The following is a 15,875-nucleotide window of genomic DNA, read 5'->3' on the forward strand; positions in this document are numbered from 1 at the left end:
ATCTATATATATATATATCTATATATATATATATATATATATCTATATATATATATATATATATATATATATATATATATATATATATATATCCCCTGCAGTTACCCATTGATCAAGTTTATACTGCCTTTACTTTGTGTTTTGACAGTGTAATATTCCCCTATGCAGTTTGCGGCCAGTAATGATAAGTGCAAGGGGGCCCCCCTGTCTAAAGTGCCCCGGGCCCCCCGAAGGCTTAATCTGGCACTGCACGCAGCAGTGGCAACTAGGCGGCATCAGTTCAGTACTGTAAGTTTGGCAGGGCACTTACAGTTGTGTTATGAGACTGACTGTCTCTTGTGTCGACTCTCCGTGCGTAGCCGGGACGGGCAGGCAGAGAGCCTGCCACGCGGCGCAGCAGTGGCATGTCGCATGTGGCAACTTGGCACGATGGCAGGCATCAGTTCAGTATTTAGTACTGTAAGTTCGGTGGGAGCAGTTGTGTTGTGAGTGACTGTCTCCTGTCCAGTCTGTCCAGTGACTGGACAGACTGGACAGGAGACAGTCACTCACAACACAACTGTGCCCACCGAACTTCCAGTCCAGAGTTTGTGGCTGGCTGGGACGGGCAGGCAGAGAGCCAGGCCAGCAGCACACAGCCGCAGGCCGCAGCCCACAAACCTGCAGTGCAGCTGGTTGTGTCCTGGCCGGGGTCCCTCCCAATCATTATCTGTCCCACTGACTGTCACTCACCACCAGTCCAGGACTCTAGTGAGAGCCCTGCGCACCCAGAGGTCCAGGTCACCTGATGTGACCAACCTCACTGTGCGCCCCTGGGCCCTGTCCCAGGCCCCCAGCCAATCTCCCTGACCCAGCCAGCGCTGGCTGTCCCACACAGTGGCGTAACTATAGCTCCGCAGCCCCCGCGGTGGCGGGGGGGTGCAGAGAAATTGGGGGCGCCGCCGGGGGGGCTGCAGGGCTATAGTTACCCGCGGTCTGCGTCTCGCCCGGCTCTCTGCCGGGACCTGCCTGACCGTCACGGTCCCGGCCGGCTCCTGCTGCAATGAAAACTGACAATTAGAAAATGGCTGCCCCCATACTGCAGACAGTTTTCTGTCTGCAGCATAGGGGCAGCCATTTTCTAAGAGTCTGTTTTCATTGTAGCAGCAGGAGCCGGCCGGGACCGTGATGTCAGGAAGGTCCCGACAGAGAGCCGGGCGAGACGCAGACCGCGGGTAAGAAGGGGGGACAGGTTAGGTGTGTGTGTGTGTGTGGGGGGGGCGCCGAATAAACGTGCGGCGGGGGGGGGGGGGGGGGCGCTAAATAGTTAGTTACGCCCCTGGTCCCACTGTCACCAGTCCAGGACTCCAGGTAGTTCCCTTCTGCGCGCCCAGGGGCCCAGGTCACCTGCTGGGCAATGTCACTGTGCCCAGGCCTCCAGCCAATCTCCCAGGCCCAGCCAGCCCCAGCACAGCAGCTACGCTAAATTTACTACTGTGGCCACGCTGGCCCAATACAATATTATGTTGATGCAAAATATGATCACTAGTATTTCTCAAGCAAGAAGTTTCTGAATATGAAAGCTTAGCCAAAGGTTATTTTTCTTTTAAGTAAACTTAAAATAAATCTCAGCTAAGCTTTATTAATATTATACATATACTGGGGTATATTATATTTAATGCCGGGGCGGGGGCGAGCTGTGACAGCATGCCCCATCAGGATTCCCCTCCCCGCATACGCTGATTCCCCCTTGCTCCGTTTTTGGAGCGAGGGGGAATCGGGGTATGTGGCCGCAGAAGCAGCGAGACTCGCAGCTACTGTAAATGCAGCGGGCTCCCTGCATTAGCTGCGAGCCTCACTGGGGAATCTGTGTGGCAGACTGTCACTACCTATCTGAGGAGCCCTAAGTTGCCCCCTGCTGCTTTACTGCTTGGCCTGTTGTCCAAACTGAGTGACATTGACACCACACCAGCTGTCATAGAGACCCAAGTCCCAGTCAGTGTCTGTCGACAGACTACCGAGGCACCCTCCACTGCCCACCCCAGCCCCACCACTGTATATTGCAGACCAGTGCTGTCTCCAGCCCTGTGTGGGCGGCCTGTGGCTGCCCCGCTGCCCTAGCAGGCCCTAGGGTCCCCTCCTGCCCTCAACAGGGAACCTCTCTTCTGCTCCTGCTGCCCTGATAGAGCATGAAACCCCTGGCATAGAGCAAGCATGTAGGTAAGCGGCACTTATGTGGCATAATATGTAATAGGCATTACGGCATGCGGTATCATATGTAATGGGCATTACAGTGTGTGGCATAATGTGTAATGGGAATTACAGTGTTTGGTATAACGTGTAATGGGAATTGTAGCATGTTGCATAATATGAATTGGGCATTACGGTGTGTCGCATAACATGTAATGGGTATTATGGCATGTGGTATAATATGTAATGGGTGTGTGACATGTAACAGGCATTATGGTGTGATTTTGGCTAGCGCCTTCGGCGCGCACAGTCTATGTTCTCCTTAGTTTAAAAAAATTGTTGAGCCCTAGCATAACTCGTAATGGCCATTATGGCCTCTGGTGCGCACTGTCACTGTTGTCCTTCTTTTAAGAAAAATTGTTGAGCCCTTGCATAACGTGTAATAGGCATTATGGCATGTGGTATAATATGGATGTCTGACGTGTAATAGACATTATGGTGTACATTTTTGGTGGGCGCCTTTGGCGCGCACTGACCATTTTGTCCCTATTTTTTTTTTTTAATTGTCCACTCATGGCATAATGTGAAATGGGCATCACGGTGTGTGCCACAATGTATAATGGGCATCAGTGTGTGGCATAACATGTAATGGGCATTACAGTGTGTGATGTGATGTAACGTGTATGTGGCATTACCGTGTGCGAAATCAAGAATAGATTTGAAGCAAATGTAAAAAACAACAACCCATAAGGCGGGTCAAGGGGCGGGGCTGTGGGTGGGACAATGGGTGGGCTGTGGGTGTGTCAAGGGGCGGGTCACTGTCCAGGAATCACTCAACACAAAGGTGGTAACCCTACTCACCGGGGAGATATCCCCCACTGCGCTCAGCTTTTGACATCAGCGTCACTAGGGAGACATCCCCCACTGCGTTCAGGCTCTGACGACATCAGCGTCACTATGGAGATACCCCCCACTGTGCTCAGCTTCTGACATCAGTGTCACTATAGAGACATCCCCCACTGCCATATCCCCCACTTGCGGTGGGCAAAATTAGCTGCCCGGGCCCTTCCAGAGGCTGTACCCACAGTACCCCCCTATTGGCGGCCCTGCTTACACATACATACCTACCAACGTTTCTGCTTTCTGGGTCAGGACATGCCACGCCGTAGGACAATCTCCCGCTGTATGGTATGCACATAGCTATATCACCACTGTGGCATATCTGAACCAGGATTTGTGTGTGGCATAATGTGAAGTGCCAGCACTACAATGTTTCACAGTACCGGAATAATTTACATATGCTTCATAATAACATCGCCAGTATATCATATTACTGATGTTATTGCTGGGGGTCCTCACAAGTTAGTTGCCCAGGGGCCCCCACAAACTTTAGTCTAGCTTCGAGGTACCCCTAGCCGGGGAAGGGTGAGGTGTGTAGGTGATCTAAAGTAATTAGATGGAATGTCATTAAGTTGGCTAGATATAGTCTACATGCATTGACAGGGTAAAAAGGTTAAAATGTGGACATGATGAAGGAAGACAGGTGGAAAAGGCTGACACGGAAATGATCGACACAAGATTTTTTCCAGTTTTTGGGTGTCATTCTCTAGGTTTCATCATTTACTTATTTATTAACATCATTTGTGACCACAATTATTGCAAAGAATACCCTTGTGGGTCCGCCACGCTTTGCTCGCCCCACTTCAGACAAGGTTACTATTCCCAATTGTAGCCCACTTAGATGGTAGATGGTAAAGCAAGCAAGAGTCGAAAAACGTGAAATTTCACCAAAAAACATGTCGACCATAGTCAGGTCAACCTCTTGTACCTAAACTACTGTTTATCTTTGACGTGTCAACCTTTTAACTCTATCAGCCTTGTCAACCTAATGGACACACACCTATAACCACTATACTGCCCCATAGACACACACACACACCACACAGTACCATAGATACACACACCTGCCTCCATCCTCTCCTTCTGCAACCCCTGCACCCGCACATCTTGCCATTGAGTGGGGGCCGGGTGGCAGCAGTGTGGATTGGGTTGCCAGTTTGTGGGCTCTTATTGGCTCACAGCAGGCTCTATATTTATAATAGCAGCATGGCTCTGTCCCTCAATGGCTGCTTACTGATGCACAGATGGCCCATCCCGATTCAGGCTGCTGCCATCTGTGCCCTTCTCTGGGTCTGGCCCTTCTATACATTGGACCTGCCAATGGATAACAGGAACAAAAATGTTAGAAAATTTTAGAATATCGTGCACCAACTTGTGGCACTACAATTACCAGCATGCACTGAATACCTTCTGTTCTATTTCTCATTATTTTCACCATTTGGATTTGCATCTGGGATGGTAATCTGTTAAATATTTGTTCATTGTGTATGCAAGGGCCCTACCCAGGGGGACGTGCATCTGCTTAGGCATTGGGGGTTTGGTTTAATTGAACATTAAAGTGCCTATTTATAAACTGTTGGTACAGGTTGAGTATCCCTTATTCATATATCCGTTATCCAAATTATATCGAAAACCATCGTTTCTAGAATGTATTTTTTTTTTTTGGCACTGCTGGGGACATGATATATAACTGGCACTATTGGGGACATGATATATAACTGGCACTATTGGGGACATAATATGTAACTAGCACTACTGGGGACATAATATGTAATTGGCACTACTGGGGACATGATATGTAACTAGCACTACTGAGGACATGTTATGTAACTGGCACTACTGGGCACATGATATATAACTGGCATATATAACTGGCACTACTGGGGCATCTGTAACTGACACTACTGGGGACATGTTATATAACTGGCACTACTGGGGCATCTGTAACTGACACTACTGGGGACATGATATATAACTGGCACTACTGGGGCATCTGTAACTGACACTACTGAGGACATGATATGTAACTGGCACCACTGGGGACATACTATGTAACTAGCACTTCTGGGGACAGAGGGCCAAATGCACTAAGCTTCAAAAGTGATAAAATGGTGAGTGATAAACAACCAGCCAATTAGCTCCTACCTGCCATGTCACAGGCTGTGTTTGAAAAAATGTCAGGTAGGAGCTGATTGGTTGGTTATTTATCACTCTCCATTTTATCACTTTTTGAATCTTAGTGCATCAGGTCCATAATATGTAATTGGCACTAATGAGGACATGATATGTAACTGGAACTACTGGGGACAAGATATGTAACCGGCACTACTGGGGCATCTGTAACTGACACTACTGGGGACATGATATATAATTGGCACTATTGAGGACATGATATGTAACTGGCACTACTTGGGACATGATATATAATTGGCACTACTGAGGACATGATATGTAACTGGCACTACTGGGGACATGATATGTAACTGGCACTACTGGGGACATAATATGTAATTGGCACTACTGAGGACATGATATATAACTGGCACTATTGGGGACATAATATGTAATTGGCACTACTGAGGACATGATATATGACTGGCACTATTGGGGACATGATATGTAACTGCCACTACTGGGGACATGATATGTAACTAGCACTACTGGGGACATGATATATAATTGGCACTACTGAGGACATGCTATGTAACTGGCACTACTGGGGACATGATATATAATTGACACTACTGGGGAATCTGTAACTGACACTACTGGGGACATGATATGTAACTAGCATTGCTGGGGACATAATATGAAATTGGCACTACTGAGGACAGATATAAAACTGGCACTACTGAGGACATGATATGTAACTGGCATTACTGTGGACATAATATGTAATTGCCACTACTTCAGGGACGTGCAGTGAGGGGAGGCAGTGCCTCCCCTGTCATTAATGATTAATAAAATCATACAAAGAAAATACTTATGACACATATGTGTCATAAGCATATGCTTTATATTAGAAAAAAAAGTGGGAAAATTACTATTATAATTGGTTACAGAGGCACCAAGAGCGGTGCCTCCGTGTGTCAATGTTAAAGTTCCGAACTATGGGGCGGGTAGGGGGTGGGGACAACTAGCTGCTGTCAATGCCCATTAGAAAAAGCATTACAGGCGGCACGTATTGCAGTGCCTCAGTGACAGTCAGGGACATGCTTTCTGTTTCTGGCTATATGAAAGCACGCCCCTGTCACTTAGGCAGATGTGATTGGGCACAGTGGCGCTGCCTCAGTGACAGGGGCGTGCTTTCATATAGCCAGAAACAGAAAGCATGTCCCTGACTGTCACTAAGGCACAGCAATAGGTGTTGTTGTCTCCCCCTCCCCCCCCTAAAGCCCCGGCGCTAATCAAGAGACTAGTGGGAGATTGACGGATCCCCCTCTCCCACAGCGATAGCGCTAGCCCCGCGCTGAACGTAAGACCAGCGGGGGGAATAAATTGCTTGCTACTGCCCAGCGCCGTCCCGAGCGCTGAATGTGACACAAGCGGCTCCCTCTCTCTCCCCGGTGCTCCAGAGTCTCCAGTTGATTTCAGCTGCTCCCCTGGCGCTGGTCCCAGCTCCAGCACTGACGAGCAGCTGAATGGGACAGCAGCGGCTCCCCCTCTCCCCCGGCACTGACCTCCGCTCTAGAGCCTCCAGATGAGACCAGCGGGGGAACTGACTTGGTGGCTGCCGCCTGGCCCCAGCCCAGGCTCCATTTCTTATGAGGAGATCAGCGGGACTTGACGGCTCCCCCCTCGTGTGATGCCAGCACTGCTCAGCAGAACTGCAATCCCCAGGTCAGTCCTTCCCTAGCCCAGTGCCCCCTTAACCAGCCACCCCGTCCCCAGCCCAGTGCCCCCCCCCTATCTTACCAGCAATCCCCTTTCCTAGCCCAGTGGCCCCCTTCCCTAACCCAGTGTCCCCTATCTAACAAGCCATCCCCATCCCCAGCCCAGTACCCCCCTAAGCAGCCATCCCCTTCCCTAGCCCTGTACCCCACTATCTAATCAGCCATCCCTGTCCCCAGCCCAGTACCCTCCTAAGCAGCCATTCCCCTTCCCTAGCCCTGTACCCCACTATCTAATCAGCCATCCCTGTCCCCAGCCCAGTACCCCCCTAAGCAGCCATTCCCCTTCCCTAGCCCTGTACCCCACTATCTAATCAGCCATCCCTGTCCCCAGCCCAGTACCCCCCTAAGCAGCCATACCCCTTCCCTAGCCCAGTGCCTGCCCTATATAACCATCCATCCCCAGCCCAGAGCCCCCATCTATCCATCCCCCACCAACAGCACAGTGCCCCCCCATCAGCAGGGGTGGTAGAACAATGGGCATACTCCGTGGTGGCTTGGTGGAGCCAGTACAGACAGGGTCTGTGGGTAACGCTGGGTCTGGGTAGGAGCTTATGCAGGCGGCTGCTCCCACACTTGCCTGTCAGCGCAGAAGCAACGCGGACCCAGCGCTGCCCACAGAGCTTGTCCATGCTAGCTCCACCAAGCTAGTGCCTCACCATCCCCTAACCTCACCGCACGTCACTGCACTACTTGGTACATGATATGTAACTAGCACTACTGCGGACATGATATGTAACTGGCACTACTGGGGACATCTGTAACTGACACTACTGGGGACATGATATGTAACTGGCACTACTGGGGACTTGATATGTAACTGGCACTACTGGAGAATATGTAATTGGCACTACTTGGTACATGATATGTAACTAACTCTAAATATGTGCAAGGAAATTATTACTGGACATTCAAATTCAGTGCCTGAGATAGGACACAAACCTTGTTGCATGCACAAATAAAATGTATTTGGTGCATTTCATGTGTTTGATGTGCATATACAGCATAAATGCAAGATACCTCATTAAGATATAAAAATATTCCAAAATACGGAATAACCCATTATCCAAAATGCTTCTGGTCCCGAGCATTTGGATAAGGGATACTCAACGTTCAATTACACTTTCTTATCACTGCTGCAAAGAAAACTTAAGGGACGCTGGGATGTATCACTAAATATGTGCAGAGATAGGGGCTCTAATATAGGTTCAGTTCAGCGGTAGTCAACACCATGGATTTTCGAAATGGACAAGAGCTTCAATCTTGCGAAAACCTTTGTCGATGGGGATGGATAGACCTGATTATCGTCACAATACAAGGTGCGTGTTCGAACTGATGATGGTGATGAATTTATACACAGTGGGGGATATTCTGGTTAGATGGACAAAACCATGTGCACTGCAGGGGTGGTGGAGGGGGGGGCAGATGTAAAATGCGCAGAGAGAATTAGATTTGGGTGAGTTATTTTGTTTCTGTGCAGGGTAAATACTGACTGCTTTATTTTTACACTGCAATATAAATCTCACTTTGAAGTAAAACCGCACCCAAATCTAACTCTCTCTGCACAAGTAACATCTGCCCCACCTCCAGTGCACAGGGTTTTGTCCATCTAAGAAGGAATTTGTCAGAAGGAGTGAACCAAAATAACCCCCAGCAAAAGTAAAGTTGCAAAGATGCGCAGAATTCGGCATATGGACGGATCAGTACTTTTTATTCCCCGCATACAATTTCATCCAACTTGCATTTAACTCCGTGTCAACCCTATTGTATTTCATATGGTTTGTATGTGCTAACAAATGATAACATGAATGAGTCTCCAGGATCCTTAATGACACTCTCCATGAAACGATGGATACAGCCTAACAGCCTTTAGACTAGTCCACCCCCCACCCCCTGTGAAAATGAAGCAGACAGGTGTAGCACTGCCTCAGTGCCTGTAAGGAGTGTTCCGCTGGGATCAAATGACCAGTGTAACAATGAAGATTAGTCTCTCTTGGTGGCATAAGGACAACTATTTCCTGAAATAGGTAGGGGAAGAATAAACGGCTCTACAGTACTTTCCCACAGGGCTGACAATCATGGAGGGATATTTTTTTTTTTTTTTTTAAAGAAGATCTGTCACTAGATTTCATACAATCATATCACAAAGGAAACATACCCATTTACAAGGTATTATAAATGGGTATGTTTTCTTTTACTGCTAAAAGGGGTCAATCATGCAAACTTTTTTTTTTGCATATTCCCTTAAATATGAGAAAGGCAGAGATTCACCCTTATACACTGTGTCTTGCAAATGCGCAGAACAAGTTCTGATGATTGGCATACTGCGGAATATGGGGGAACAGCATCTGGAACTGAGGCAGCGCTACACCTGTCTGCTTCATTTTCACAGGGGTTGGGGGTGGACGCGATGTACTCTGTGTCTGCTTCTCACGATGCAGACTTCTAGGACCTGGATGACAAGTTCCAATGGCCAGTCTGTGTCGGGTTCCAATGGACAGTCTGCGTAGGGTTCCAATGGCCAGTCTGCGTAGGGTTCCGATGGCCAGTCTGCGTAGGGTTCCAATGGCCAGTCTGCGTAGGGTTCCAATGGCCAGTCTGCGTAGGGTTCCGATGGCCAGTCTGCGTAGGGTTCCAATGGCCAGTCTGCTTAGGGTTCCAATGGCCAGTCTGCATAGGGTTCCAATGGCCAGTCTGCGTAGGGTTCCGATGGCCAGTCTTCTTATGTGCAATACCGCACAGCAGAATCGGACCCACTGTGTGAAAATTAATATATTATGAAAAACAATTGTAGAATCCCCATTCTGCCCACAACATTCTCAACCTACTTGGTTGCGAATTTACATCCGAGCGAATCAACCAGAATGACCCCCCAAAAAGTCAACGAATTTCACACACACATATTGTCTGCCTATCATAATTATAGTTTATAATTTAGTTCTCTTGTGATAACAGAGACTGCCTCAATTTTGTTCTCAACATAGTTATACAGGGTGCTGCAGAAATAACTTCAACATTTCGAAAAATCACGGTGGGATCTCCAAAGCAGCTAGAGTGGTGCGGTCCGTTCCGTTAGGTAGGGTACTTAATAAAGTTTTCAGTCGTCACTATGCCATGATGGGGTGAGCATCAAGGCTTTCAGCACAGACACATGCCTCAGCTTTTGGAAAGTTCGGAAAGAACTGTAAGGCAAATTTTGTATACTGCCCTTCAGTTACACCCATACAAGATCATGATTGGTCAGGAATTGTTTTCGAAAGAGGGGGAGACTGGACTGCACACCATATTTTTTAAACATAATGAGAGGTGCTACCAAGTTAAGGCTTCTAGTACCATATAGGAAAAAAGAACAATACTGATGCACACTCTAGGTGCTAAGAACACTGATAGTAAAAATAATTTTGATAACTCTTACAATTAACATGGAGTATATTTGAAGTTCTTAGCACACATTTGGGCAAATATGTGGGCCCATCCACCGCGTCCAGGTGAACTTCATTAGATGGGTCCCTAACATTTCTAATACTAACACATTATATAAATTTATCTAGGTCTTACCTTCAAATAGAGCCCATATTAACATGCAGTCTGCAATGTAGGAACCTGTGCTAATTAAAACACCTGAGGGTAGATGGGAGGGGTGCCAGTGCCAGAATGAAGGAGCCTTACCTTCAGTGTACAATATATACACAAATATTTGGGAAAGAAGGGGGGACTGGACTGCACACCATATTTTTTAAACATAATGAGAGGTGCTACCAAGTTAAGGCTTCTAGTACCATACAGGAAAAAAGAACAATACTGATGCACACTCTAGGTGCTAAGAACACTGATAGTAAAAATAATTTTGATAACTCTTACAATTAACATGGAGTATAACTGAAGTTCTTAGCACACATTTGCGCAAATATGTGGGCCCATCCACCGCGTCCAGGTGAACTTCATTAGATGGGTCCCTAACATTTCTAATACTAACACATTATATAAATTTATCTAGGTCTTACCTTCAAATAGAGCCCATATTAACATGCAGTCTGCAATGTAGGAACCTGTGCTAATTAAAACACCTGAGGGTAGATGGGAGGGGTGCCCGTGCCAGAATGAAGGAGCCTTACCTTCAGTGTACAATATATACACAAATATTTGGGAAAGAGGGGAGGACTGGACTGCACACCATATTTTTTAAACATAATGAGAGGTGCTACCAAGTTAAGGTTTCTAGTACCATACAGGAAAAAAGAACAATTCTGATGCACACTCTAGGTGCTAAGAACACTGATAGTAAAAATAATTTTGGTAACTCTTACAATCAAAAATTATTTTTACTATCAGTGTTCTTAGCACCTAGAGTGTGCATCAGTATTGTTCTTTTTTCCTGTATGGTACTAGAAGCCTTTACTTGGTAGCACCTCTTATTATGTTTAAAAAATATGGTGTGCAGTCCAGTCCCACCCTCTTTCCCAAATATTTGTGTATATATTGTATACTGAAGGTAAGGCTCCTTCATTCTGGCACTGGCACCACTCCCATCTACCCTCAGGTGTTTTAATTAGCACAGCTTCCTACATTGCAGACTGCATGTTAATATGGGCTCTATTTGAAGGTAAGACCTAGATACATTTATATAATGTGTTAGTATTAGAAATGTTAGGGACCCATCTAATGAAGTTCACCTGGACGCGGTGGATGGGCCCACATATTTGCGCAAATGTGTGCTAAAAACTTCAATTATACTCCATGTTAATTGTAAGAGTTATCAAAATAATTTTTACTATCAGTGTTCTTAGCACCTAGAGTGTGCATCAGTATTGTTCTTTTTTCCTATATGGTACTAGAAGCCTTAACTTGGTAGCACCTCTCATTATGTTTAAAAAATATGGTGTGCAGTCCAGTCCCCCCCTCTTTCCCAAATATTTGTGTATATATTGTACACTGAAGGTAAGGCTCCTTCATTCTGGCACTGGCACCACTCCCATCTACCCTCAGGTGTTTTAATTAGCACAGCTTCCTACATTGCAGACTGCATGTTAATATGGGCTCTATTTGAAGGTAAGACCTAGATAAATTTATATAATGTGTTAGTATTAGAAATGTTAGGGACCCATCTAATGAAGTTCACCTGGACGCGGTGGATGGGCCCACATATTTGCGCAAATGTGTGCTAAGAACTTCAGTTATACTCCATGTTAATTGTAAGAGTTATCAAAATTATTTTTACTATCAGTGTTCTTAGCACCTAGAGTGTGCATCAGTATTGTTCTTTTTTCCAGGAATTGTTTTCATCAGACTGGGGAAGACGTATGAATTGCTGTAATGGGATACTCGCAGCTGTGCCTCCCATTGGCATTCTGTGGAGTAGCAATGAAGCACATTTATACCTTTCTGGCACAGTGAACGAACAACATTTTTGCAACTGGGCTGTTGAAAACCCTCTAGAACTCCATGTATGACCTCTTCACAGCCAAAAAGCGACCGTTTGCGGTGCTGTGTCTATAGGCAGGGCCGGCGCTACCTACTCAGCAGCTCCTGCAAAGCAGGGAGGTGCCATGCTGAAAAGGCGCTGTCTCCCTCCATGCTCTGCTAAAGCTGCTTCAGCCCTCACTGTCACTGCTTCCTGCATGCTGCCCACATTGCCTGTCTGACAGCGGACGGCAGTATGGAGAGGCTAAGCAGCTCCCTGAACCGCACACACACTGTCCTCCTCCTGCGACCTGCCCCCCTCTTCCTCACGGACACTTGCGCTGAGGCATGTAGTGCTGTCTGTGAATGCCTGGATGACATGTCATCTCCAGATCCGCCCCCTACCCATTGCTCCCTGCACCTGTCAGCTGTCAATCAAATGATGAACAGGCAGCAGTGCCATTGCCAGTCCTCAACACTCCGCCCCCTCTATCTCCTCCCCTCTTCTTCCATCTCCTCCTTCTCTCCCCTCCTTTCCCCCTCAGTCACGAGAGGGGTGTAATGGCGTCCTCAGCGTCCTGCCTACGCAGATAGAAGAGTGAGTCTTTTATTATACATGTTTATAACCAATTTTTCAATAATTGTAGATTTTTTTATATTAATATAGACACTTTTTAAATAATGGGCTAGGTTATGTGCCTAAAGGTGGCAATACATGCTGCAATAGCAGCGTGCGATGCGATGTGCGCTCCTGAGGGCATTGCACAGTACAAGAAGTATGTGCTGCACATACTTCTTGTTCTGCTTTCGGATCGCATCGCACACACATTGCATGCATGCTGTGCGATGCAATCTAGCCCATAATGTATGTGATTCTCACAGCATGTATGGGCACCTTTAGTGCCTGCAACATTTTGCGGACACAGCACTGAGATGGTGTATGCATATATGTACATGCACCCTAGATCCTCCATAGGTTTGCATGTTGCATACACTCCCACAAACGGGCTGCAGCTTGTTGCAATGGCAATGTGAAAGGGCGCAAAATTTATGGTTTGCAGGAGGGCGCCGGACACCCTAGCACCGGCCCTGTCTATAGGTGTCATTGGGCCTTACTTTTTTGAAGATGGTGGAGTCACAGTTACTGTGAATTCCAATTGATGCTGTGACATGTTGGAGAGTTTTTTGCACCTGAAAATTGAAGAGTATGGGGAAGAACACAACCTAGAGGACTTCTGGTTCCAACAGGATGGAGCTACGGCCCACACAGCATGTTGTCCACATGAAAGTTTGCAGGAGACAGTGGCGTAACTAAGTTTTGGGCGCCCCTCCGCGCCGCCGCCGCCCCGCCAAGCACCCCCAATCCCCCGCCGCCCATGCAAACCCCCCCCCCAATGCCCTGCAGCCTTACCTATCGCGCTGGTCCCGGCGGCTCCGTTCTTCTTCTGCTGAGGACCACCACAAAATGGCCGCCCCCATACAGCAGACAGTTTCAGAGAACTGTGTGCTATATGGGGGCGGCCATTTTGTGGTGGTCCTCAGCAGAAGAACGGAGCCGCCGGGACCAGCGAGATAGGTAAGTCTGCGGGGGATTGGGGGGGGGGTGTAACTATAGCACCGCAGCCCCCAGCGCCCCCACAGTGCTATAGTTACGCCGCTGGCAGGAGATGTTCTGTGGGGGTACCTCAAGGCCGAGGTTTTCAAACATCGTTCTTGGTCCTTGGATCAACTTAAATAGGCCATTCAAGAAGAAATTGAAGGAATTTCGCCCAATATGCTAGTGAGAGTAATGGAAAACTTCCAAGAACAGCTACAAATGTGTATCAAGGCCACCATTTGGACGATATGATTTTTAAAACTTAAAGTAAAAAAACTTTTTTATATCTACATTTGGGAAGTTTTGATGATACCTTGTACCATTTATTTTCAATCCACGGCACTTTACCTCTATGGGGGGGGGGATTCACGTGTTTTGTGGTAGCCATTAGATAACATCCAACAATTCAAGGGTTTCTCTCAGACATTAGGTCGCCGGCGTTGACATTAGGTTGTTCCTTCATTTTGAAGGGCATGTAACTAGTAATTTGGGATAAATATGGATGGCCGGCTATCAGAATGTCTGTGCTTAGAATACAGATGCTGGCACCTCGATGATGGGAATCCCGACAGGGCAAGGTAAGTATACTTCCCCCGACACACTAACCTTACCTCCCCACCACCTACACCTAACTCCTCCATCCCACAGTCTAACTGTAACCCCTACCTTCTTGGTACCTAAACCTAACCCTACTCTGCACATCCTAACCCTAGCCCCCCCCCCCCACTAGTGCCTAAGCCTAACTCCCCATCTCCAGACTACCGCTCCTGTTCTCCACAGTCTTACCACTTGGGATGGCAGCTGTTGGTCTTCCAACATCGGCATATTCAAAGATCCATCACCAATATTTTGAAGGCAGTCGGGATGCCAGCGTCTGTATATCGACCGCAGGATGTTAAACGTATCCCTCTAATTTACAGGCACACTTATACATATGTACTGATTTTCAGTGTTATCGATGGATTAGTTGCGCTTGGTTTGTTTTATGGTACCATGCCTGGAAGCAGCAGACCAATCACTTTAATTTAAATCACCCCAAAAACACACTTACCGTTAACCCTCATTAAATATTTCAATTTTGAACGTGTGTACATAATACAGTGACGCATCCTGTAGCTGTTCAGTTCTACACACACACACACACACACACACACACACACACCTATCTTCTTACCGGTAATATTTTATTTTTACCCCCTTTAATCTTTTTTGAAATTATTATCGAAGGCAGCAGGGACAGCAGACCCCCTCCCAGTTCTATTTACTACACTCAGTGTATTTTCCAACCAGGCAAACATAGCCTGAGTCTTAAAAGAGGTTCCCCCGCTGTGTTTATAGACTGACATCCGCTGCACAAAAAGAACCCAGCTGGATTATCCAAAACTACCAGTGTGAGGAAGAAAATTAAAGAAAGACGATGAAAATGTGAAAATCAATAATGTCAGGAAAACAGTATCTGCCCCTTAAAAATAGAGTTTGGGAAATGTTGCATTAAAGCAAAACAGGGTGGAGAATACTGAAGCAGCCACCGCTAATTCTATGTCTGCCTTCGTACGCCGTGTAATATGATAGTGATTGAGAAAGCGGTCAAAAATCAATGGCTATTTAGTAGCATTTTATATATGGCGCATTGCTGATGTACTGATGTAAGAAGGGCTTCGTGTTTTTATGAAATTATCTTTTCACCTTCAAAATTTGGCTTTAGAGGTTATAAAACTTTTTGAAAGTAAATGTAATTCTCGTGGACTAATCTTTTGCAACCGAAACTTACTGAGGGGTAAGATATTAAGCTGTCTTGGCAAAACTATGGCACCAACTCAAATACTCATGAGGCCCCTCATGGTGCGAGTAAGTGTGGCTATATGCATTGCCACTGGATAGTGGATTTTTGTTTGCAGTCCCAGAGATTCTAGATCTGG

The sequence above is a fragment of the Crinia signifera genome, chromosome 5, assembly GCF_055691185.1.
Source record: "Crinia signifera chromosome 5, ASM5569118v1, whole genome shotgun sequence".
Classification (NCBI taxonomy): domain Eukaryota; kingdom Metazoa; phylum Chordata; class Amphibia; order Anura; family Myobatrachidae; genus Crinia; species Crinia signifera.